General features: G+C 41.8%; 1 protein-coding gene across 2 annotated transcripts in view; it reads right to left on the bottom strand.

The window, feature by feature from the left end:
• The window catches only part of LOC122809494 (apolipoprotein A-IV-like), a 110,255-nt gene extending 83,842 nt beyond the window's left edge, over positions 1-26,413 (bottom strand). For both annotated transcript variants that reach the window (XM_044081046.1, XM_044081045.1), the window contains exon 1: positions 26,265-26,413. The gene's annotated coding sequence lies outside the window, so the exon portion shown is untranslated. The remainder of the gene's footprint in view (positions 1-26,264) is intronic.
• Positions 26,414-26,905: the final 492 nt, after the last annotated feature.

Genomic DNA, 26,905 nt, shown 5'->3' with positions numbered 1-26,905 from the left:
CTTGTTTATGAATACATTTTTCTAGTACTTAAGAGAGAGCGGAGAGGATAGCAATAGGTCTAAAGTTGGAGATATCAGAGGAGTTACCTCCTTTGTGTATAGGTAGAGTGTAGCATTGTTTCCAGATAGAAGGGACTGTAGATTCAGAGATAGAGCGATTGATTAGGATAGATACAAGGAGAGCAAGAGAGTCAGCTGCTAGTAGAAGAAAAGTGGAAGGAATATTGTCAGCTGATGCTGAGCATGGTTTTAATTTAGAGAGTAGAGTTTTGATGTAGCTAGTAGGTACAGGTTTGAGGGAGAAGGTATTTGAGGAGATAGTATTAGGATTAGGTTCAGAAAAGTTGGAGATGTTAATAGTAGATGAGTTTGGGTTAGGATTCAGTAGCTTAGATATTGAATCGATAAAATAGGTATTGAAGATAGTGACAGTTTCTTCAGATGTCTTGTCTGGGCATGGCTTGGGGGAGCTAAGATTACTGGGATGTAATATTTGGTTAATAAGTTCCAGAATTTTTTAGGATTAGATTTTAGGGCTGTGGGAGGTTTGTTATAGAAGTCCTTTTTATCTTTGTTTTTTTGTCAGATTTCCGAGTTCTTTATTTCTTTATATTTTTGCAAGTCTGCAGGGAGCTTAGTTTGTGACCATTTTTTCCATAATTTGTCTCTAGTTAATACAAGGGTACGAGTGGCTTTTGAAAGCCACAGAGATATGGTGGACTTAATTCGGACTTTGCGAGGGGGAGCAAGTGAGTCTAAGATGCTAAGGAGGGTAGAGTTGAAAGCTAGTACTGCTTCTTCTAGTGGGAGTTGGGTAAGGAATTTCCAGTTTACTTTAGAGAGGAGGGCATTAAAGGTTTCTGGATGGAAGTTAGAGAGTTTGTGACAAGTGATAAATCTAGGAGGTTTTGAGAAGTGGGGAGTGAACCTAAGCACTTTTATAGGGGAGTGATTGCTCGGGGTGTTTGGTAGGGTTTCAGGGTTATGATATTTGGAAGGATTAGATACAAGTACCCAATCAATAAGAGTACTAGATGTGTGAGAGTTGTTTGTATGAGTAGGTTGGGAGATTAACGGAGTAAAGCCATATAAATTAATATGAGTATTAGAGTTTTGATTACTGAGAGTTAACCAGTTAATGATGACATCCCCAAGGAGGATAGTTTCATTGGGGATGTGTTGAGAAACATATGAAAGAATATTTTCAAGCACAGGAATGTTGTCTCCTGGAGGAATATAGATGGCTGCTACTGTGATAGTGGTGTGGTCATTGATTTTAAGGTTAGCTGTAAGTAGTTCAGCGGGAGAAAAGGATGGGATAGATTTCATAATACTTGTAATGGTGAGATGGTTGGAGTAGATGATGTCTATGCCACCCCATTGTTTGTTTTTGCGATCTATGTGGAGTATATTATAACCAGGGAGGAGAATGTCTTTATCAGAGGTTTGGGGTTTTAGCCAAGCCTCTGTTAGGGTGATGACATCAGGGGTGTGGAAGGCTATCCAGGCATGGATTTTCACTAACTTTGTTTAGAATACTACGGGCATTCATAGAGTAAAAGGAAATGTGCTTGCTTGGAGAGGATGAATTTATTAAGTAGGGAGAGGTAGAGTTATGCATGGTGGGGTGATGGATGGGCCCAGGATTTGGATGTACGTCTCCTGATAGAAGCAGGGCTACATGAAGTTAAAGTCTGAATTTAAATGAGTTGTAAGTCAAGTACTTAGTCTTGGTTTTAGATGCTAGAGAGTGAGGGGGGGAGTTTGAATTTAGGCTGAGATGTTCATGGAAAAGGTAGAGGAGGAGATTGTAATAGAGTACTGCAGAGATGAGATGCAGTTAGTATGGGGATTAGTGGGATCTGTATGGACAAGTGGTAATGGAGTAGTACAAGATGCAAGAATGACAAGGAGAAGTAATGGAGTCAAGATGAAAATAGAGGGGGTTGCAATAGCCATGGCCTAAGGTGGGGAAGTAGGATTGGGATGGAGTGAGGAGTGGGTAAAGGACTAGGAAAAGTAAGTTGTTGGACCTGTTAGAGAGCTGAAGTAAACTTTTAGTGAAACAACCTGTAGGGGAAGTAGGAGATATATAGGAAGGAGGATTTGCAGCAGACTAAACTATGAAGTGATAAGTAAAGGAGGGTAAGGTGTTTATAATGTTTTAAAGTCATTTTAGGATGCTGTTCTTGCACTGTACACTATCATATATTAGATACACCAGATGTAGGCCTATTGTATGCTGCTGTGGCTTTCTTAGCAGCATAGCATTTAACACATGTTTTGGCAGCTTAAGATCACAGCAGTATAGTTCTTCATTCATTTTCACTGCTAATAATGAGTTCAATGTTTTTACATGGAGAGACTGTCACAGTTCAGTTTTCACTTTCTGCACCATGCTAAATGCTCTTTCAGCTTGTGCATTTGAGTGTGGCAAGCAAAGTAGTCTCATCACAAGCTACTTAAAGAGTGGCAGTTTCTCATGAATGCAGAGGTCCCTCAGAAGGTGTGTCCAGTACTTGGACACACATGAGACGGGCCCATCCACTGGACCTGTCAGGTTCCCTGTATCCTCAATCTGATGTCATCACCATAACAGAGACTTGGCTAAAACCTCAAATCTCATGTCCCTGCATAGAACTGCATGCTTATTAGATGTCACCACATCTCTCTAAACATAACTAAATGTATTAATGGGATATAGTTGTATTTCAGGTGCTAGCTCAGAATGTAACTTGTTAGCATTCTCAAAAGGTCTATGCATCCAAGATTCTTTTTATCACTGTAATAATCTGTGTCTTCACCCTGATTGTTATTGAGCAAATTTGACATTACTGCTGCCTTAACACTTAATTGTACTTTTTTTTTCTCTCTCTAACCTTCTTAGCTTTCTACCTCCTCTACTGCACTAAGATTTGGGAACCTACCTACCTGGTCATTAAGGACCCCTTACATTTAATTTCAGCCATTCTAGCATCAGCCCAAATAAACCTGCTGCCCTAGTACACATTTCCAGGTTCCAAAGAGAATAAAAAGTACGTTCTTCCCTAGACCTAAATGATAAGCTGAACTTTTTTGTAATTACCTAGTGTTGTATGTAATTTAGTGACAAAGCCAGGAATCCAGCAGCCATACCCCTCTTTACCCCTTAAATAACTGATTTTCTCTCCATTGACTTATCTAAGCCATCTCTACCAGCTATTCTCTGCTACAGCTACCTTTTGCTGTACTTTACTCTTTGCCCACTAGGTGGCACTCTAGCCTAGGCTTGTGCTGCATCCTTCACCCCACTTTTCCCGTACTAGACTACTTTCCAATCTTTCTGCTGTATTACACTATTCTCAGTCCCCCCCCCCCTCCATCCAGCTATATTTCTCTCATTTTCACTCTACTGTCCCTCAACTACCAAATAGTTGCATTATCACACCCTACTCACCTGTAAATACCAAGAGTGCCTCAGGAATTCTGCTGCTCACAGATTGTCTCTGCAGAATCTTCCTTCACCTGCTCTAACCCGCTCTGTTCGCCCTGCGGGCTCACTCTGCTCCCCTACCGTACCACCAATTCCCACTTCTCAGGCCATACTTCTTCCCTTGTTAACCAATAGCATTCCAGTACTCACTTCACACATTAAATCCCTACACACCCATTTTTCATACTAATCATTCTACTACCCCTGAAGTACTATCTCACTCCAAACTCATTATCAAGACCTACATTCTGACTCTATTCTGTCTTCTCTGCTACTGTGCCCTTAACTTACAAACCAAAACTTTTTAACCTGTCTCTCTTACTTCTTCTACTACCCATTCTATCTGTACCCTATATCCTTACCTTATATGAAGACCTACACTATACTGGGTCCCACCATCCCTTAAAACAAACACTACTACTAAGTCAGCTAGCCTTCCAAAGCCATTCTAAAATAACATCTACCTCAACCTACCTTTTGCCAAAGTTTCACAGGGTAGCCCATATTACTTACCTCCAAGCCAGGAAGTCACAAAACATTTTCTGTAAACTCCTGAGGTTTACATATAGTCTTAAACACCCTCTACTTCACGGTGACATTCATCCCAACCCAGGACCAAACAACAACACCCCAATAAACCCCACCTACCTCATACCAACACCTCATTCACCCCTACTAGCACCCCTAATTCTCTGCTCATAGCACATCTCAACATACGTAGCTTAAACAATAAAATTAGCCAACTACACACTCTGCTAGACATACATTCATTTGCTATCCTATGTTTAACAGAGACTTGGCTCAAACCAGTAACAAAGGACAATGAAATCATCCCACCTGACTATAATATCTTAAGATTAGACTGAACAACCAAAAGGGTGGATGGGGTAGCAATTCTGTACAAATCTTGAGTTACATGTTGATGTACAACTACCTTTAGATAGTAATGCTGAAATCCTTATCTCTAAACTTCAGATCAATGCTAGTAAATCCATATACATTATATGCTCCTACCTACTTCCAGGCAATATCAACATCCTAGAAAATATCCTCTGCTGGCTTTCTACATCCTTCCCACAAGAAACCATTGTACTTGGTGATTTTAATATAGATTGGAATATCTGTACCTCACCCAAACCTACAACCCCTATTAACCTTTATGTCTTTTCCCAAACAATTACCACCCCAACCAGAATCCATAAACCCAGTAGCAAAGAAAGTACCTTAGTCTGGATCTTAGTAAATAGCCATCCTCTCTCTCATAAAGCAGGTACCCTTCCTGATATTAGTGATCACTCCCTTACTTACATAATCAGACAAAAAAATCTTTATTCCCAACCAAACTATCTTTAAAACTGCCCGGAAAAAAATATTTCAATCCAGCAAGCTTCCAAGCAAAGCTTCAAGCCTGTGACTAGTCACCCTTAAATCTACTCCCTCTTGAGGAAGCAGTAACCTATTTTAACACTAAATTCTTACAAATCCTGGAATACCATGCCCCTACCTGCACTATAGAACTAGAAGTAAAGCTGCTCCATGACTCACTAAAGACAATTGGCAGAAAATCTTATTGAGAAATAAAATCTGGTCTAAATGGAGAAACATTAAAAACCCATTAGATCATCAAAACTTTAAACAGCTGAGAAATGCCACAAAAAAAAATCAATACTTCTTGATAAAAAACTTTTACTTTAAACTCCAGGAAAAGCATCAACAAAAACCTCAGGTATAAATAGACTTCTACACCCAGGCCATTCCAAGACACCAACCCCATCAGGTTTCTCCCTTAACAGTCCCAGCCAGATCGCTGATGCTTTCAATAACTTTTTTACTGAAACCGTACAATCTCTAGCCAACTCCTTACCAAATGTTAGCTCAAATCTCCCATCATTAGCTAGGATACCCCCTACCTTTCATTTAAAGCCAGTTCCTACATCCCTCATCTACACCCTACTTCACAAACTTAAACCATGTACCCCCTCAGCTGATCTCCTACCAGCTGAATACCTGCAAACTGCAGCAAAAGTACTTGCCGATCCCATTTCCATCCTATTTAATAGAACCATCACTGAAGGCTCCATCCCATCTCTGGAAAATCTCTCACATTATCCCACTTCACAAGGGTGGTAACTCAACCGAACTCTCTAACTTTCACCCCATAGCCTTACTCTCCTTTAACCAAAATTATGGAAAAAATGCATCCACTAGCAACTACTTGATCACCTTCACCAAAATAACCTACTAGCTGACCGCCAGCATGGTTTTAGGCCCTGCCATAGTACTACCACTGCTCTCTTATCCTTCTCTGACTGCATTAACAAACATTGTAATAACATGCTTTCCTCTGCACTCTTTATTGACCTCTCTAAAGCCTTCAATATGGTTAACCATCAGACACTTAAATATACTCAAATTACTCTCACTTGACACACAGGCAGTACAATGGTTCATGTCCTACTTAGAAAATAGACAGCAAGCTGTCCTTTGGGACAATCACCTATCCACACATCTCCCTATTACCCTTGGTATCCCTCAAGGCACTATCCTGGGACCTTTCCTTTTCTCTATTTTCATTAATGATCTAAATGTAAATCTTCCTGAAGCTGTCTGCATACAGTATGCAGATGACTCCACACTAATTTGTGCTGCCTCATCTTCATCCGAACTCCAATCCATCACCCAAGCTGTATTTAACTTAGTAGAAAACTGGTTCCTTCAATGGTGTCTCCTAAACACCAAAAAAAAAAAAAAAATTATTGTTATTTACTCCAACACTAAAATCTTCCCCAATAGATCTCACAGTTACATCCAGCAATGGTACTGTCATAGCACCTGACCCAGCCACCAAACTGTTAGGCATAATAATTGACCACAACCTGAACTTTGACTCCCATATTAACTCAACTCTTAAAACTGTAAACAGAAAACTTGGTTCCCTTTACAGGATAAAATCTTTCCTTACCCCCGAAGCCAGAACTACCATTGCCCATACCCATCTGATCTCTACCCTCCTCTATGCCTCCCCCATTTATACTAATCTTTCCAAAAGCAACCTTAAACTGGCAACCTCCTATAACAACATTGCCAGATTTGCCACTGGCTCCCCGTTTCGTACCCACCATTGTCAAAATCTTAAACAGCTAGGATGGCTAGAACTGCAAAACCAGCTACAATTTCAGCAACTTACTACCACCCATAAGATTTTGTATCATCCTAGTAATGCTCCTATTCTCTGTAGCCTGCTCTCCCCCTACAAAAATCTTACTACCCTTCGCTCAGCAGATAAATTACTAGTAACCATCCAGAAGTCCTACAACAAAGCAGGTGATTCTCTTTTCTCTAATTCTGTGGGGAAAACCTGGAATAGGCTTCCCAGCCAACTAGCATCACTTACATCTTTACCACTCTTCAAAAGACAACTAAAATACTCCTTAAATCACAACGGCTATGCCCGTGTAGTAATCCAGACTAACACTCCCCATGTACAGCCTTACTGTATTCCTCCCTCTCAATACCCTTAAAGTGGGATAGTAAGCTTCCTTACTCTGATTCTAGTCTTGCCTCTTCTGGTAACTACCATTGAATATGTATTCTGTAACAATCAACTTGCTGTGACCATGTGTTCCACTTTGTATATATACTAAGTTGTGTTTTTTTTTCACTTTGAGCATTATACTTCAAAACAACCATAATAATTAGTTTGAATCTGTTCTTTTTTCCTTGTCTTCTACAGGATTGTCAAACCCTTTCCTATGTAAATATGTTTCTAGTAGTACTGTATTGTTTTGTAAACTTTGTAAGTTCTTGATGTTAATCTCCATTGACAATGTATTAAATTTTTATTTCCTGAATTAGTGTAATTGGAGCTTATCTCCCCGAGCCCCTACTGAAAATGGACATGTATCCAGTTGGACTAGCCTGGTCAACAAATGTAAAATAAAATAAAAATAAATAAAATAAATACTGGGTAAAGTCATAAATTAATTGTTCAACCTCAGCAACATTTTCACAGACACCCAGATGGAAACCAACATCCCTAACAAGTCCTGAAGAAATATCCAATTTTTTTTGCCTGATTAGTAACTAATGCAGCATCTTTCATTAAGTGATCCTGCATGGGAAACCTTTCAAGCATTTTCTGCAGCATTGCAGCATAAAATGCTGTAACTTTTTTATAAAAGTTAAATTCATTAACTGTGCCGGCAATATCCTCCTCATGGCTACTCTTGTACTGTTTAACTTTATAGCCAATATGCAGCTCACTGTTTGACAGAACAGAGCTACTGTCAGTCAGCACTGAAACAGGACCATGTTTGGTTAGTCTGATAGCAGCTGCAGGTCTGAGGAGTCTGCCAGCATACTGCTGCAGGAGTTTATGCACACTGGCATGCAATGTCAGAAGCTGAATTCCTCGGCTTTGAAGCTGAATGTTGAACTCCAGTAAAGGTTCCAGTGCATACTTAAGAAACATAAAAATCATATGCAATTCATGACTCTATAGGTGTTTAAAGATAAAGTCAATCTTAGTAGACCATGGTTCTGCAGACAAAAAAATGCAAATTTGGAGCTGGCCACCTGGCCAGGGTTCTGTTAATTACTTTCCACAGACTCAGCCAACTAGTAGGCGCATATCTAATAATCTTGAGGGGGTCAGTGTCTGAATAAAGTAAATTCTTGCAGTTTTTGTTGTCTTTGTGCACTAGAACTGAAATGACAGTACACATCAGATATAAGTTCAACTGGTGACTGCAGTGCTTTTACAACAGCCTTACTACATAGATCATAGTGATTTTTAAAATACGCCAACAGCATTCAACATCTCCCCGGTCCCGGTCCTGCGGACAGACTGCTCAGGCTCGCCTTCTGTCATCCACCCCAGGTGCTCCCTCCCTGCCTATATATTCAAAAGGAAGATCTCCTGCTTAAACCTAGAAGAACTCCCAGATTTTGCCTGCTAGCCTGGGTCTCCTACTAAGCAACCTACTGTGAGGACTCCCTATAAAACTGTATGTGAATGTATGTAGCCAAAGAAATTACCTCTAAACTTATTATTTAGCTACTATTAATACCCATTTATTGTGCTTGTATGCCCTCCCGAGTGTGCGTTCTTTAAGCAGCCTACCGCAGACCGTTTGCTACTGCCCGCCCCCCTCCAATCACTAAACCCTTCAAACCACTTAGTTCCACCTAAGACCAATATGTCTCTTCTGCCTATTATCCTTTTATACCACTTTCTACCACGAGGTGGCAGCACCTTCACACATGCCTAGAAAGACAATATTTCTTCAGTGGCCTCAGTACCTAGCTGGCTGTACTTTCCATTTTTAAAATATATACTCCCTACCCCCTTTACTTCCTTGCTATATCTCAAACTCTCTTTTTTTACCTTGTTAGCCTAGTTTCTGTGTTCCCTTATAGTATTCATTACTTACCCACTTACCTTCATTACTGGATACCTATTGCTGATACTTTTTTTCTGCTCCTCTAGCTTTACCACCTACTGTGTTTCTCTTTCTCCCCTCCTACTCTCACTCCCCCCCTTATAGCCTATCACTACCTTTCTATATATCCCCTCCCCTATTAGCTACCCTCCCCCAGAGTTTATTTCTAGATGTCACATTACTGTGGCGCCATTTTTAAAATACGCCAACAGCGTTCAACATCTCCCCGCTTCTGGTCTTGCAGTCAGGCTGCTCAGGCTCCCCTTCTGGTAGGTTTCAATACGGAGTGCTCACCTTTTAGCTAGAAGAGCAGCAAAGTGTGTTTTCTACTTGTTAAACTGATGATATGGGTCTTATGTAAGATATATTACTGACTTGTGATTTAACGCTGGAAAAATGTGTTTTTCATTATATAGGTGCGCGTTGAGCACCAAATGTGTAACCTACTAGTTTATTTGCGGCATAAGTGATTATGTTGCAATATAGCTGATTTCTGTCTTACCCTGCGACAGCAAAGTGAATATTACTGCCCCTAGACTACAAATAGTAGTGGCGAACAAAACCACTAGCTCTCCTGTTTGCGACTCTTGTAGACATAACAGCTGATTTGCATTTTACCGTGAATCTGTAAAAGGAATATTTGTCCCCCTTAGCATCAATTTCTAATGTAGTGAATTACACTACCTGTTGCTCCATTGTTTGCATGTGGAATTGTTTATTTACAGCAATTATTGGCTTTCTGTATATCTGTTATTTCATTTTCTCTGTCTGTTAAAATTTATTGGGCTGGGCCGCCTGAATCTGGTGGGACCATAGAGAGTTTTGTACCTTTTCTTGACTCGTATGCTGCCATATTGTGTTTTTTTAATTTATAGTTTGGGCAGTTGAGCGAGTGAGTCTGGTAAAAATTATTGGGCTGGGACACCCAAATTTGGCGGGACCATAGAGCTTTTTGTACTTTTTCTTGACCCATACACTGCCATATTGTATTTTTTTAATTTATAGTTTGGGTAGTTGTCCTACTAGACATGTATTTTGCCATAGAGAGAGTGTTTTTTCTAACCGTGTTTTATACTGCATCACACTGTTAAATAAGTGCTTTAGTGTTTTTTCTGCTATACCTGTACTTTTTATCCAGCTGCATGGTATGTAGAGTGACTATATTACTGACTGCCTCTCTGCTGTACTTTAACCTTATCTTCTGCTATCTACTACCACTTCTTGCATCTACTCTCCCAATAATTTCTACCCCTCAACTTTATGTTATCCCTTGTCTTACTCACTACTTAATGTATACTAATTGACTATCCACCTCCTCAGACTCTTGACTACTTTTTTCTTCTGCCAATCCCTCTGCACTCATGTTTTGCTACTCTTAAATAACTTAACCCACTGTGTCTCTCTCTTCTGTTTTATTTTACAGTAATCCACCCCGGGTGCTCCCTCCCTGCCTATATATTCAAAAGGAAGATCTTCTGCTTAAACCTAGAAGAACTCCCAGATTTTGCCTGCTAGCCTGAGTCTCCTACTAAGCAACCTACTGTGAGGACTCCCTATAACAAACTGTGTGTGAATGTATGTAGCCAAAGAAATTACCTCTAAACTTATCATTCAGCTACTATCAATACCCATTTATTGTGCTTGTATGCCCTCCCAAGTGTGCGTTCTTTAAGCAGCCTTCCACAGACCGTTTGCTACTGCCTCCCCCTCCAATCCCTAAACCCTTCAAACCACTTAGTTCCACCCAAGACCAATAAATCTCTTCTGTCTACTATCCTTTTATACCACTTTTTACCAATAGGTGGCAGCACGTTCACAACATACCTAGAAAGATAATATTTCTTCAGTGGCCTCAGTACCTAATGCTGGCTGTACTTTCCATTTTTAAAATACATACTCCCTACCCCCTTTACTTTTATATATCCACTCCCTCCTTGCTATTTCTCAAACTCTTTGTTTTCACCTTGTTAGCCTAGTTTCTGGGTTCCCTTAGTATTCATTACTTACCCACTTACCTTCATTATTGGATACCTACTGCTGATACTTTTTTTCTGCTCCTCTATCTTTACTTGCTCCAACCCGCTCCGTTCGCCCTGCGGGCTCACTCCGCTCCCCTACCCTACTCCCAAATTCCACCCACCCCCAGTGCACCTACCCTTATACTCCTGTAACCACACCCCATCCCCCATCAACCAACCACTAACTCCTTCCCATTAGGTACCTCACCTCTACTTCTTCCTACACCTTAAAACTACTTTACACCTTATATGACCTAACTCTACCTTCTCCACTCGATCTATACTTATTAATAACCTATACACTGTTCTACCTTTCTCTCCTACCACTTTCTATACTATACCTTATAGCATACTCTCTCCCTCAATCTTTTCCAGCTCATATCCACATCCTCCTGATGGCTCAAATGCATAAAACTACTTACACATACCTACTACTCATAACAACTATCCTAGTTTCACTATCTATTCCCTACACTCTAACCATCTATGAACATTCTTCACTTAGTGAACTTCACCTTACCCACTAGCAAACACAATCAGTTTCACAAGTAAACTAACTCTCTCCTGATAGCCCATCTTAACATCCATAGTATAAACAATAAAATAACCCACCTTCATGCACTCTTAGAAGTACACTCATTTGACATCCTCTATTACAGAAACATGGCTAAAGCCTACTACTCAGGACCAGGAAATTACCCCTCCTGGATATAACATTTTGAGATGTGATCAGATGACCAAAAAGGCTGGGAGAGTAGCCATCCTCTACAAATCCGAACTTCAAGTTACAACCTTTAATGCATACCTGCCCTCAAATACCAATGCGGAAATCCTTAGTGTCAAACTTCAAATCAACAACTGTAAATCTGTCTACATAATTTGCTCTCATCTGCCCCCTGGAAATAATATTAACACTCTGGAAAATATCCTCAGTTGCCTCTCCACTCACCTACCTCAGGAAACCATAGTATCAGGTGACTTTAATATAGAATGGGATACCTGCAGCTCACCTAATCCTACCTTCCACATTAATCTATATGGCTTTACCCAAATTGTAACCACCCTACTAGAATCCATAAACCAAGCAATAAAGAAAGCACCCTAGACTGGATCCTTATAAATTGTCACCCCGATACATATAAACCAGGTACCCTTCCAGACAACATTATAGGTTCATAGGTTCATACTAGGCTATCTGCCCGAGGGCATTTACAAGCCTAGCCCATAGTTTTGTGGCTTACGCCACCCCTTTAGTATGGGGAACTATACCCATTATTTTGCTGTGCCTCTGTCGAGCAGTGACACTGAGGTAATCCCTGGGGTATATCTGCGATCTCCCATCCATTGGTCAAGATTTCTCTTGAACAAGGCCAGCGAGGTGCTCTGCCTCACATATACCGGGATTTTATTCCACAGCATAGGGAGTCTTTGGGTGATGAATCTATCCCTCCAGCACGTCCTATTAATAGCCGTGTCGAGGTTTAAGTCTCCCGTCCTTGTGGCTCTGACGGATCTAGATTTTTTGAGGTGAAGCATATTCATCAAATCTGGGTTTGACATGGCCTTGTATGTTAGGCAAAGGTCACCTCTGAGCAAGCGGTAAGCGACTGAATAGAGCTGGAGTTCTTTGTCGGGCAGCATAGGACATATGTTTGAGACCCTTTATCCTTTTGGTGAGGAACTTTTGTGGCCTCTCTAGCTGCTGCAAGTGTCGGGTCAGATACATTCCGAATGGGGCATTGTACTCAATCATTGGTCTGATGAGTGATGAGTATAGGGAGACTATGACCTCCCTTGATCTAGATGAGAATCCCTTCATGATGGTCTGATGAGTGATGAGTATAGGGAGACTATGACCTCCCTTGATCTAGATGAGAATCCCTTCATGATAAGGTGGGCAATGTAGAAGGTCTTCCTAACTACTTTAGCTACATGGGTGTCGAATGACAGACTACTATCAACCTGGATCCCCAGGTCCCTGATAACTTCTTCTGTGCTCAGTGGATTGCAACCTATTTGGTAGCTAGGGGTAACCTTGTTTTTCCCGAAGGGTATGACTATGCATTTTTTGGCATTTAACTTTAGGCCATGGCTCTGGCACCAGTTATCCGTTTCTGTGAGACCCTTCTGAAGGATATCTGTGTCAGATGTGTTTTCTACTATGGCGCCCAGTTTGCAGTCATCTGCAAACTTTGTCAGCCATAACCCTCCTGGGTTTGCTTGTACTTCGGAAAAGTAGATGCCAAACAAGAGTGGGCCCAGGACTGAGCCCTGTGGTACACCACTTGTGACAGGCTTTGAGTCTGACATGGTGCCAGCAACTCTGACCCTGTGGGTTCTGTCACTCAGCCAGTTTGCAACCCATCTTGTGATGTATGGGTTAACATTTAAGCTGATGAGTTTTTCAATGATACCTGAGTGGGGTTTTGTATCGAAGGCCTTTGCCAGATCGAGGTAGGCTGTATGGACTGCCTTTCCCTCATCAATGGCTTTGGTGACTGTTTTGAAAAAGTCAACCAAGTTTAGAAGGCATGATCTGCCTTTGACAAAGCCAAACTGGGATGGATCCAAAGTCTGCAAATTCCCTGTGTCTTTATTTATGAGGTCCATTATGATCCTCTCCATGGCTTTGCAGATAAGGCTTGTCAAGCTAATGGGCCGGTAATTTCCAGGGTCGGTGGAGGCACCGCCCTTGTGAAGTGGGACCACAGTTGCAGTGCGCCACTCGCTGGGTACGTATCCAGAGGTAAGACTATGATTAAACAGCTGTCCTAGCTGTGGGTTTAATTCCTCATTGAGTTCGTGGAGCACACAGCCGGGGACACCATCAGTCCCATGGATGCTGTGTTTTTTGCTTTGGAGAGAGCAGTTCTCACTTGGGCATTGGAGATGTTTGGGGGGCTGCAATCGCTTGGTATAGATATCTCTCCTTTTGGGGGGGAGGGGGGGAGAAGTTTGCACTGAACCAGTCAGCTAGTATGTTGGCAATGTCTGTAGGATCAGTAATCTTCACATCATTTTGAACTAGTTCTGAGCATATCTGGGAGTTTCCTCCCAGGTTTCTAACATAGCTAAAGGCGGCCTTATGATTGTCTTTTGAGTCTTTAGCTATTTTTCTCTCAAAATTTGCTTTGGATGATTTTATAAGAGCTCTTAGTTTTTTACTTAGTGATCAAGGGTGTCTTACCTTTTAAGGATTTTGCTCTATCTTGTAGTAGCTTCCTCCTTTTGTTGTAGAGTTTGTTTATGGCTGGGGTCCACCAGACTGGACGCTTGCCTTTGGTACAAAGAGTCTTTGTTTTGCTTGGGATTGCCTTATCCATGCAGTCCTGCAGGTGCTGGTAGAAGGCATTTGTAAGTGATTCAGCGGCTTGAGTACTGTTTTCCACTGCTCGGGGCCTTAAAGGAGACCACACTAGTCTTTAGAAGTGTGAAGTCGGCTTTCGAGAAGTTCTTTACTGTGGTCTTTTTATTTCAGGTGGGGTGGGATGAGGACCTCCAGTGAGATTAGTTTGTGATCTGATCTCACCAGTGAGGGGTATACTTCGGTGTTGAACATTGTGCTCCCATGTTCGTGATGATGAGATCAAGTATGTTTTCTCCTCTTGTGGGGATGGTGACTAGTTGTTCCATGGCATTTGAGTTTATGAATTCCAGGAACTTTTGGGCTAGGGTGTTTGGGCTTGAGTAGTGTTCCCAGTCTATATTAGGGTAATTGAAGTCACCTAGTATGATGGTGTTTGGTGATACATTTATCCCCTCTAGTGTTTTCAGGAAGGCCATGTGAGGTTCCTGAGTTTGTGAGGGTGGCCTGTAACATGCTACAATTTGCAGAGCAGTTTTGCCTACGGTTAATTGCACCTGGATGGTCTCCGATGCATCGTGCGTTGCCACCAGTCTTGAGGTGTGGGTGTCCTTGATGAATATGGATACCCCCCCCTCCTTTCTTGGTATTGTCCGGATTTTGGGGCCGGAACGCATGATAAGAGGTAAAACCTGATAGTGCTGGGGTGCTCTCAGGAGCCTTGAACCAGGTTTCTGTCACTGCACAGAGATCGATGTTCTCCATACTGAGAAGGGCCTCGAGTGCGTGCATTTTGAGATTTAGACTTCTGGCATTGAGCAGCATTACCCTTAGTTTTTTCTTTTTTGTGTTCTAGGGTGGTAGGTTTAGAATTTGAGCCTTGCCTAAAAAGGCACTATGGGGTGGCAAGAGCCTTTGCCAATATCCGAATCCCAGGGGTGACAGGTGCAAGCCGTCCCTCATGGCAGCGTGGCTTGTCCAGCATGTCATCCCAGGCAGACAGACATTGGATCCCCTTTGAATGACACCAGAGTTTAAGCCAATTGTTAAAGCTGATCATCTTATCTCTGTATTGTGGCATCATTCTTGGTGAAGGTAGGATACTGCTCAAGGTCAGGGTCATACCTGCCTGGGCTACATAATCAGAGAGCTCCTCAATGTCTCTTTTCATGTAGTCCAAGGAGGTACGTCTCAGGTAGTTTACACCAGCGTGGACAATGACGGAGTCGTATTTGTACCTGCTGTTGAGAGACCTGACCACTCTAACATTTATAGTTAAACAAAAAGTCCATAGCCCCAATCCAAATCTTTTCAAAACCTCACGCTCAAAAAAACACTTTAATCCAGAAACCTCCTAAATGAACTTAAGGCATGTGACTGGTCACCACTACATCCTCTTCAACTGGATGAAGCAGTATCTTACTTCAATACAAAATTCCTACACATCCTTGATTGCCATGCCCCCCCCCCCTCGCTCTACCAGAATAAGGACCAAAACTGCTCCATGGCAAGAAACTAGACAAAAGATTCTCCTACGTAATAAAATATGGGCCAAATGGAGAGCTTCTAAAAACCCAGCAGACCATCTTTACTTTAAGATGTTATGAAATACCACTAAAAAAGAAATTCTGCTAGACAAAAAAAAAAACTTCTACCTTCACCTACAACAACCCCACCAGCATAAACCACAAAAGTTCTGGTCAGGCATTAACAAACTGCATCAGCCAGGGCACTCCAAAACTCCCACCCCATCAGGTATAACCCAGAATAACTCTAAGCAAATTGCTGATGCCTTTAACAACTACTTCACTGAAGCTATTCAAACTCTAGCAAATACACTACCCCCTGTTAGCACTAACCTGTCAGTCAGTAATAGCCCAGCTCCTTTTCATCTTCAACCAGTACCAACATCCCTCATCTGCTCCCTCCTTCAAAAACTCAAACCATGTACCCCTTCAGCTGACCATCTACCAGTTGAATACCTACAAATTGCATCTAAAGCCATTGCCTATCCTATATCCATCCCTATAAATAGAACAATTACAGAAGGAACAATCCCTTCCATCTGGAAAGGATCACACATCATCCCTCTGCATAAGGGTGGTTCCTCTAAAGAGATGTCTAACTTTTGACCAATAGTGTTACTCTCTCCAATAGGAAAAATTATGGAAAAATGTATCCACCGACAGCTACTCATCCATCTTCTCTAATAATTTACTTGCTAACTGTCAGCATGGTTTTAGGCCTCACCATAGTACAACCACTGCCTTGCTATCTTTTTCTGACTGTGTTAACAATCATTGTAATTATAACTCTCTTTCCTCTACACTATTTACTGACCTGTCGAAAACCTTTGACATGGTTAATCACCTACTTATTGATATACTAAAATCCCTATCTCTTGACCCACAGGCAGTACTTTGGTTTAAATCATAGTTAGATAACAGACATCAAGCTGTTCTCTGGGATAATAATGTATCCACACCCCTCCCTGTCAACATTGGAATACCCCAAGGCTCCATATTAGGCCCTCTTCTCTTTTCAGTCTTTATTAATGATCTTAACTCTAAAATTCTAGAAGCCAATATACAATATGCAGATGATTCAACTTTAATATGCACTGCCAATTCTGTTTCCTCACTCCAGTCCCTCACCCAAACTATTTCATATTGTTGAAAATTGGTTCATGCAACATTACCTCCTCCTGAACCCCATAACTAAATTACTGCTTTTTGCTCCTAATCAAAGGTCTCCACAATGTCACTTCACAGTAACTTCTAACAATGAAACTACCATATCCCCAGACACTACAACCTGACTCTTAGGAATTACAATAGACCACAGCCTTAGCTATGATGATCATATTAATACTACTATAAAATCAGTCAACAGAAAACTAGGCTCCCTTTATAGAATCAATCCCTTCCTCACACCATTAGCTAGAACTACCATTGCCCAAACCCAGCTTATCTCTACCCTGTTTTATGCCTCTGCCATCTATACCAACCTATCTAAAAACAACCTTAGCAAACTTGCAACCAGCTATAATAACATTGCCAGATTTACCACAGGCGCCCCTTTTAGAACCCATCACTGTCACAACCTTAAACAGCTAGGATAGCTAGAACTGCAGAACCAACTACTTTCTCAACTGGCTACTACCCAAAAGATTCTCTACCATCCTAACAATACTCCTATCCTCACTAGTCTGGTTACCCCATATACAAATCTGACAACACTACGCTCTGCTAATAAGCTTCTAGTCTCCACTACTAAATGTAACAACAAGGCCGGGGACTCACTATTCTCCAACAGTGGGAAAAACCTGGACCCAGCTTCCTAAGGAACTCCCATCACTTTCTTCCACATTACTCTTCAAAAAATATTTTAATGAATATCTCAACACACACTGGCTATGTCCCTGCTCTAACCCTGACTAAAATCTATTTTGCTCATCTCCCACTCCCTTTACTTATCTGCTCTGTTTTATTATGCCTATCTATTGTAACTAGAATGCTAACCACTTCCTAGTACTAAAAGAGACTTCCTCTCAGCATTGTTTCAACACTTCTCTAAAAGAACTCACCCTCTACTGTACTGTAAGTAAGCATAAGTTTGTATGCCTGTAACCAGGCCTCTGATTTAAAATAACTATTCTTTGTATTTTTTCTTTTTTGTATTATGTGTTATCTAATGTTTTTTTCTAGGTGACTCTGTACACACTTTTTTATCTAATATAAAATAATGTAATGTAACGTCCTTCTATTGCATATATTGTATGCCAAGATACTATTGCCTATATTGGAGCTTTTCTCCCCGGGCCTCTACTGAAAATGGACATACGTCCAGTTAGACCAGCCCGGTCAACAGATGTAAAATAAAAATAAATAAAATAAATAAAATCTGCCAGGTGGCAAAGACACCCCACATTTACAATGTTAGCCTTCACCTCCTTTAAACGAGATAGCACAGCATTGTCTTTTCCAATCATTGAGGCGGCATTGTCTGAAGAAAAGGCCACAATGTTCTAAACTGGAATGTTAAATTGTGTCAGAGTGGACATAGGTTCATAGGTTCATACTAAGCTAACTGCCCTTGCGAGCCATTTCAAGCCTAGATAATTATCCTTTGTGAGACTCAAACCCTGCGCCTTGTGTTTGTAAGGCAAACACCTTAACCATTAGGCCATCCTCCCACCCTTAAAGCATCAAACAATTCTTGTCCAGTTCCTTACACACATTAAGGAACCATATTACATTTTTCCCTGCCTTTTCGTCAAGGTAACCAACAAGGATCACCAACAGTTTGTCATCACCCATGTCTGGGCTTTGGTCCATATACACACGGAATAGTGATTTCTAGCAGGCAAACCAGTATCATTCTGGTAATGAGGCCATAGAACATCCCATGCAATACAGGCTGCCTTCCTTGCTCCACATGTCATTTTCCTGAGAATGTCTTTATCTTCACATTTCTTCATAAACTTCAGGATGTGTTTTTCTGCTGCAAATACAAGTTGTATTTTGCAAGGAGTGACAAAACCAACCTCTGCCTCGACAACCTTTGTACTCGCTAAACTATGAGGTCCGAAGAAGTCTGTCATAGTCCTTCCAGCTGCATGCTTGCAATTCTGCCTGTGTTTCTCTGTTGGCATGTTGTTGCAGATCATGTCGGCCACCATGATGGATTGTGAAATCTGTGATACATAACTTGCAGAAAGCATATTTCACTCTGTGCCTACTCACAGAAAGTCAGTCAAAGGCATTCGCCCAACTTGGCTGAAAAATGTTGTATTTCCTCTTCTTTGGAAAGCCATCTATAGCCATATCTCTGTCCTAATCATAATCTAGGCACTCTGTACCTAGGTTTCCAAAACAGTGATGTTACTTACATAGAAAGAAATGGGGCTGTACTGCAGAAAGAAAAAGTAGAACCATCTGAACATCTACGATATGGGGCAACAGGCCCACAACCTACCCACATCACTGGAAATTTCTGGTCTTTGCACCTTCTACTCAACTTTGCTCCTTTTGTTAACTATAAAGGCCTGCATGATCACTTTACTCACTCCCTTGCTTCGACAATGACACTTGCAATCCTCTGGTACTCACTTGCCCACCTAACCAGTGTTACAGAAGGGAGCGATTCATTGCAAAATGACATTTTCAGTATGATCAAAGTACTCTTGATTATATCTCAGAATTCATGCTGAGGATAAACAAACCCAGTTTAATAAATCTACTTGCAAAACACTTCAAACTGTAGCACGAAATGTATCTAAACAGTAGCAATGAGTATATAAAAGTACAGTTTTGTACCTACCATAAATGTAGATGTTCGAGGATCTCCATTGCTGCAGTCCTGACTAATGGGTACTCCGCTGCCCTCCATCGGCCCGAATACCAAAGGGCTAGATCTGGCGTCGGTCATGGCACCCGAGACTGACGTGGTGTCAGTATAAATGCGCATGACCGACGCCATAACTTTAGTCTTTCTTGCCTCAGATGTCAGAACGCAAAAATAAAACACCACCCAAAAACCCCAATCTAAAAAGAAAAAGGGGGAAGGAGGGAGGGAAAAGTGGACTGCAGCAATGGAGATCCTCGAACATCTACATTTATGGTAGGTACAAAACTATACTATGTTCGTCGTCTCCCATTGCTGCAGTCCTGACTAATGGGTAGAATCCCAGAGCCACGGAAAAAACAAAAAGGGAGGTCGGACAACTAAATAGCCTGAGGAGCTGTAGACATGCCCTGTAAGACTGCAGTGGCAAACCCAGCCCTAGACGTAGAATAAAGAGGCAAATGATAATGCTTCGTAAAGGTATGTACAGAACTCCAGGTAGCAGCCTCTAGAATGTCTTTAGTAGCTACCCCTCTTAAAAAAGCAGTAGATGTGGCCGTAGCCCTAGTAGAATGAGGCCTGATTCCAACTGGAACCTCTTTACCATGATGAGAACAACAAAAAGCAATACAATGGCCAATCCACTTGGAAATAGTTTGTTTCGAGACAGCCTTTCCACGGGAAGTCACAGCAAATGAAACAAACAACTGATGAGAACTTCTGAACTCTTTGGTTCTGAACAAATAATATCGTAACTGCCTATGTACATCCAAAGAATGCAAAACTTTTTCCCCTTCAGTTTGGGGGTCAGCATAAAAAGTAGGCAAATGTATAGACTGGTTCAATGCCACATTAGAAACCACTTTAGGCAGAAAAGTAGGATTAGTACGTAAGGAAACTCTGTCCCTGTGAAAAATCAGAAAAGGTTCCACTGCCATGAGAGCCTGTAATTCAGATACCCTTCTAGCAGAAGTAACAGCCAACAAAAAAGCAGTCTTCCAAGACAACAACTTCAAGTCAGTCGTAGCTGCAGGTTCAAAAGGAGGCAGAGTCAGCTTCTCCAAAACAAAATTAAGATCCCAAGCAGGAATAGGAGCCCTCCGTGGGGGTCTTATATTCTTTGCCCCTCTAAGAAATTGTTTAAGCAATGGATGTGAAAATAAAGGAGGGTCACCAGCATAGTGAGCAGAAATAGCTGCAGCATGCACTTTAATAGAAGAGAAAGACAAACCCTTGTCCAATAACAGTCAAATATTGCAATGTACAACTCAAATCAGGCAATGTGACCTCAAAGCCTTTAGCTGAACTCCAAAGAAAAAATCTCTTCCATTTATCAGCATAAACTTTGAGTACTAGGACGCCTGGCTTCCAAAAGAACATCCAAAACTTGAGGGAGCTGAAGGCCCTCATTCTCTAAAACTGAATGTGCCAGGCTGTCAGGTGCAGGGATCGCACCCTGACATTGAGAAAATGATTGTTTTCTTGAGTCAATAAGTGAGGAATCCGTGGTAATGGCCAAGGGGCCTCCTGAATTAAACTCCTCAACAGAGGGTACCAATGCTGACGAGGCCAATCCGGTGCTATAAGGATCATGCACGGTTTGTCCCTCCTGACTTTCAACAGGACTTTTGGAAGAAGAGGCAGAGGAGGAAAGGCATACACGTGAAGGTTGCTCCAACTGAAGGATAGTGCATCTATTTTCCAGGCTTTCGGATGAAACAGCCTTGTGCAAAACAGAGGTAGTTGGAAATTCAGAGGAGAAGCGAACAGATCTATGTCTGGAGTTCCCCAAGCCATGGTCAACTGATCAAACACCTGAGGATCCAACTTCCATTCGTGAGGATCCACCATTTGTCTGCTCAGAACATCTGCTAACGAATTTTGTTCCCTGGCAGAAACTGTGCTCGAAGAGTGATGTGCAGATCCAAAGCAGTTTCCCATAACAGCATTGCTTGTCTGCAAAGAGGGTAAGAATGAGTTCCCCCCTGCTTGTTGATGTACCACATGACAGTTGTGTTGTCTGTTCGAACCAACACCAGTCCGGGCGAAGCAGATCCTTGAATGCTTTTAAGGCAAATTGAACTGCCAGCATCTCCTTCATATTGATATGCAAGTGAAGCAACTCCGGGGGCCAAAGGTCTTGAATCCATTTTCCTTTGAAATGAGCACCCCAGGCTGACTCCGAGGCGTCTGTCGTTAATATCTGACTTGCCTCTGGTTGGGTCACAGAGTCCCTTGTTTAGGTGACATTCCTGAGCCCACCACACAAATTCCTTCTGGATGCAAGGAAGAATCCGAATGACAGTGTCCAAATCGTGGCTGTGTTGAGTCCAAACGCTTTTGAGATACCATTGTAGCTTCCGCATATGCAGTTTGGCATTGGGAAGTACTAGAATGCAAGATGCCATGAACCCCAAGGCTTGAAGGACTGTCCTTGCAGTCAGCCTGGACAGGACTGATAGCTGTAGGAAGTACTGGTGAAGATTTCTTTGTTTGTCCGGGGTAAGAAATGCCATCTGAGTCGCTGTATTCAGACTCACACCCAGAAAACACATCTCGTGAGGGTACTAGACTGGACTTTATTTCGTTCACAGAATACCCCAGGCATCTGAAAACTGTCATCACACACTGCAGATGTCGAAGTAGGTTGTGCTTGTCTTGAGCCAGTATCAAACAATCGTCCAGATAGGGATAAATCTGAATTCCCCGTAGTCTGAGAAAAGCTATTACTGGAGCCAGGACTTTCGTGAATACCCTGGGCGCAGTAGATAAGCCAAAGGGCAATGCAGAGAACTGATAATGCAAATTCCCAGTCCGAAACCTCAGGAATTTCCTGCAACTGGGCCTGATAGGAATGTGAAGATAGGCCTCCTTGAGATCCAAAGTCACCATCCAGTGATCCCTGCCCAGCAGAGGCAACAGCTGTTGCAGTGTTAACATCTTGAATTTCAGAATTTCTAGAAAGGTGTTTAGAATGGATAAATCCAGAATGGGCCTCCAAGTATTTCCTTTCTTTGGCACTAAGAAAAGACGGGAATAAAACCCTGTGCCCCTTTCCGCCAAAGGAACTTCCTGTATTGCTCCCAACTGGAGCAGAGAAGAAATCTGTGCCTGTGCTTCCAATTTTTGCTGATGAGGCACATCCGGCATACCGGTGAAAGGCGGGAAAGTGTGAAAATAAAATTTGTAGCCTCGAGTTACAATGTCCAACTCCCATTTGTCCTGGGTAACCAAATGCCAATTTCCGTTGAAAAGTCCCAGTTTTCCGCCCAGAGGAGCTGCCAGCAAAGCAGAGTCCGGCAGCCGAAGACACAGGTCATTGGGTCTGCTTCCGAAAGGACTGACCCTTGCCCTCCCCAGCAGAAGGGGTAGAGGAACTCAAAGACCTAGAAGTAACAGGGCCCTGAAAGGAAGCCCTACCTCTACTACGCCTCGACTTGCCTCTAGAATGAAAATCCGAAGAGGGAAAAGACCATCCCTTAGCAGGCCAATTCCTATTGAATTTAGGAGGCTGAACCTGTAAAAATTCCTTCACTGTCTGCATAGATTTAGCTTTTTCCTCCATTTTTTTCAAAACTAATTCCACAGGAGGGCCAAAAAGAACATCAGACTGCAAAGGAGCATCCATAATACGAGCTTTAACATGCTTCGACAAGGACTGATCTTTAAGCCAGGCATGTCTGCGAACAACAGAACTAGTAGCAGCCACCCTGGAAGAAGCTTGTAAAGCATCAAAACCACACTGCAGAGAATGCTTCCCAACCTGGTCTGAAGCATGCACTAAATCCTGAAGCTCCTTACAGTCAATACCTTCAGCTAAAGCATCCACTTTACATTTCAATTGACTTAACAAAAAATTCTGATACTTGAGCATATGAAACTGACAATTCAAAGCCCTCATAGCCAAAGTAGAAGAGGTATACAGTTTTTTACCCCACCTATCCAGGGCCCTAGCATCTTTGTCCAGAGGAACTGGATTCTTAACCACAGAGGCCTTAACGCCCTTGGGGCCTTGAGAAATAGTTTCAGGATCAGCCCTAGGGCTCTTAAACAAGTACTTGTGAGCTTCCGGAACCCTGTAGTATCTATCTGGTTTAACAGGGGCAGGAGGCAGAGAATCCGGGTTAAGGGCAGCCTCAGAAAACACATCCTGAACATCCAGGACAGGAGGAATAGCCAAGGGCCTGTGCTGAGGCAAAAACAAAAATTCTCTCAGCCTTTTACGAGAATCAGAATAATCCTGGCCCTCCCATTTGAAATGTTCCCTCATGGAATGCAAAGTTTCAGAGAAAGAAAAATCTTCTGGAGGGGACGCAGAGGGAGAAGCATCCTCAGCCCCTGAATCAGAATAGGGAGGGAAATCCTGAAGGCTTTCCACAGAGGAATCAGACTCAATGGAAGACTGAACCAAACCCTCCAACTCTGTCTCTACCCTGGGCCTCTTCTGAGGGGGAGGCATGGAACCCCTAATTAAAGAAATCAAATCTTCAGCCATCTTCAGCATGTGCTTCCTAGGAGCTGGACCCTGGGGAAAAGCACCCGCAGGGGCAGATTTGGACTTAGAATGGCCTTTGCCTAGAGAAGGAGGAAGCTTAACCACCCTACGAGGGGAGGGATCCACAGACAACAGAGGAGCACCCTCAACCTGGCCTAACAAAGGAGAAGCCACCCCCTGTAGTAACAAAGGCTCCCCTTGACACTCAGGCACACCGTCAGAAAGAGCCACTGAAGCAGCCAGTGGTTCAACAGGACCGACGTCCGGAGCGGATGCCCCATCCTGCTTGGACCGCAAAGACTTTTCTTTGCGCTTCCTAGAAGAGCCAGTCGGAGAATCCGACGGCATGTTGTAATTACAACGGGTACCAAACACCAGCCTAGCACAGTCCAACCGACGTTTAACAGTACGCTTATTAAAAGTAGCACAAAAGCGACACCCAACAACGTCGTGCTCAGGCCCTAAACAAGGAATGCAGAGTGAATGGTAATCCCTATGAGGAATCTGTTTCCCACAAGAAATACAGTTAACTTTTTCTGACATCCGACAATACTGAGACAAGAAAAAGACAAAAAATAAAATGTCCCCAATGGGGTACTTAGCCCAACTTGGTCTCCGGTCTGAAACTCGAAAACCGACAATTCCAGAACGCCGAACGGCACTTGCAAATTCTGCTTCTGCTCAGGACAATGCGGCAAGAAAGACTGAAGTTATGGCGTCGGTCATGCGCATTTATACTGACACCACGTCAGTCTCGGGTGCCATGACCGACGCCAGATCTAGCCCTTTGGTATTCGGGCCGATGGAGGGCAGCGGAGTACCCATTAGTCAGGACTGCAGCAATGGGAGACTACGAACATCTACATCATGACAATACTACCTGCATTTCAGTCACCACTTCAGAAGTGTTCTGTCCTACACCCTTGTCTGTACCTGGCAAAGGTGCCTTGAAAAGTTAAACTATGGCACTCAATACTTTTACAAGAATGTGACATTTCAGACATGTCATGAACAGTCATCACCAAAGCATGTAAGATCTCACATCTTTAACCACCAAAAAAAAAAAAAAAAAAAAAAAAAAATCACAAAAACAGATATACCATATCCCAACAATGAACATTTGTAGAGCTAGAAATCCCAATATCATACTGTAAAATCAAAATAGCACACTAACTGCAAGAGATTATAAACATACAAAGGCTGCAATGATACTATAGATGTGCTACAAGTTACTGCTACTATTATCCTGAGGCATTGGCAAATTGAGAACGTGCATTAATACATATTTTCTGAAGTAGAACTATATAACTCAAGTGACATGCATGACATTTTATTTATTTATTTACATTTGTTGACCAGCAAAGTCCGACTGGACACCCATCCTTTTTCAGTGGAAGCCCGGGGAGAAAAGCTCCACAATAAAGAACATTTAATTACAAGATAACAAGAAGTCTAGGTAGACTTTGTTTAACAATAGCAGTAAGACAAACAGTTCAAAATGAACATATTCAGGTGAAGGACAGTTGAGTATGTACTACACACTTATAGCATCAGTGCCATTTAAAATGGCAAGTATCCTAATAGTTAAGCTAGCAGATATTACTCATGCATAACAGTACCTAAGATTACAGCTGAGATATAGGCTTACAAGCAATGTAGTTGGCTGTAACTACAGATAGTATGGTGGAAGATAGGTTTAGGGTGGTTAGAGTAGAGATATTAGTGAGGCCCAGTGCTCTTTTAGATGAGATTTTAGAACAGCTTTGAAGTTAGTACATGATACAGAGGTTATAGTGTGAGGGAAGGTATTCCATAATTTTGTTATTGGTACGGGTTGAGAGTGGCCTGCTTGGTAGCAGAGGCTAGATTTGTGAATATATTTTTTCACAAAGACACCAGTATAGCTCTCAGATTACAGACAAACCTAGATATCAGGTACACTTAAAGTATTAGTGAAAACTGAGACATTAACAGAATAGAGACACGCTTATAATCTTAATTGTCTAGTGCACAGCTCACAAAAACAAATCCTGAGAGACACTTGCATAAAAATATTTCAGGCATGGGCAGTAATGCATTTCTAGCCTGCCAATATAACAAAACATTTGTACCCCTAATAATTGTTTTGGCTGTTCTTAAAAATATCTAAACTAGTATTTGCTTTATTTGGTACTCTGTATAAACTCACCGAACACTCCTGGCCCAAGTCTCAGTTCCACTGAAGATATAAAGTCCAACTCGATATAAACGATAAAACACAGATTTATTTTAAGCCATTAAAACCATACGCTTTTCGTCAGCTAACAGTCTGACTTCTTCAGAAAGAACAAACAAGCAAACAGTGCCTCCCCTTCATTGAGAACATTTAAACAGTTCACTAATTGAGAATAGCAAGTCACATGGTTGAACCTCATCTGAATTAAAGTCCCAGCACTAAAAAAAGCACTAGGAAGACAATAAACAACTAAATACTCATAATAATAATACAATAACAAAATGTTAAAACCATGTTATATATAAAACAAGTTGCCAAATAAAATAGTGTGTACATACAAACTTGACAAATCTAGGGCATGTGGATAAATAAAAGTTTTGGTTTCAGTCACGGAAATTTAAATATTTAAAAAAAAATTTTTGAGGACATAGAAATCAAACAGCTATATGAACCCCCATTGCCTAGTTTAGAAACTGAAAAAGTCTTTTTAAGGTTTTGAAAACAAAACACACTGCCTGTTGTTAAAATGGCCCGAGGGGCCAGATAGTCTCACACCAAGGAAGGTGGAAAAAAGCCTTCTCATTTGATAATCTGTAGTATGACAGCTGTATCCA

Source organism: Protopterus annectens, chromosome 8.part0, assembly GCF_019279795.1.
Source record: "Protopterus annectens isolate FY-2018-M chromosome 8.part0, PAN1.0, whole genome shotgun sequence".
NCBI classification, from domain to species: Eukaryota; Metazoa; Chordata; order Ceratodontiformes; family Protopteridae; genus Protopterus; species Protopterus annectens.
The sequence above is the reverse complement of the archived record's forward strand: the minus strand, read 5'-3'. Positions and strand labels throughout refer to the sequence as shown.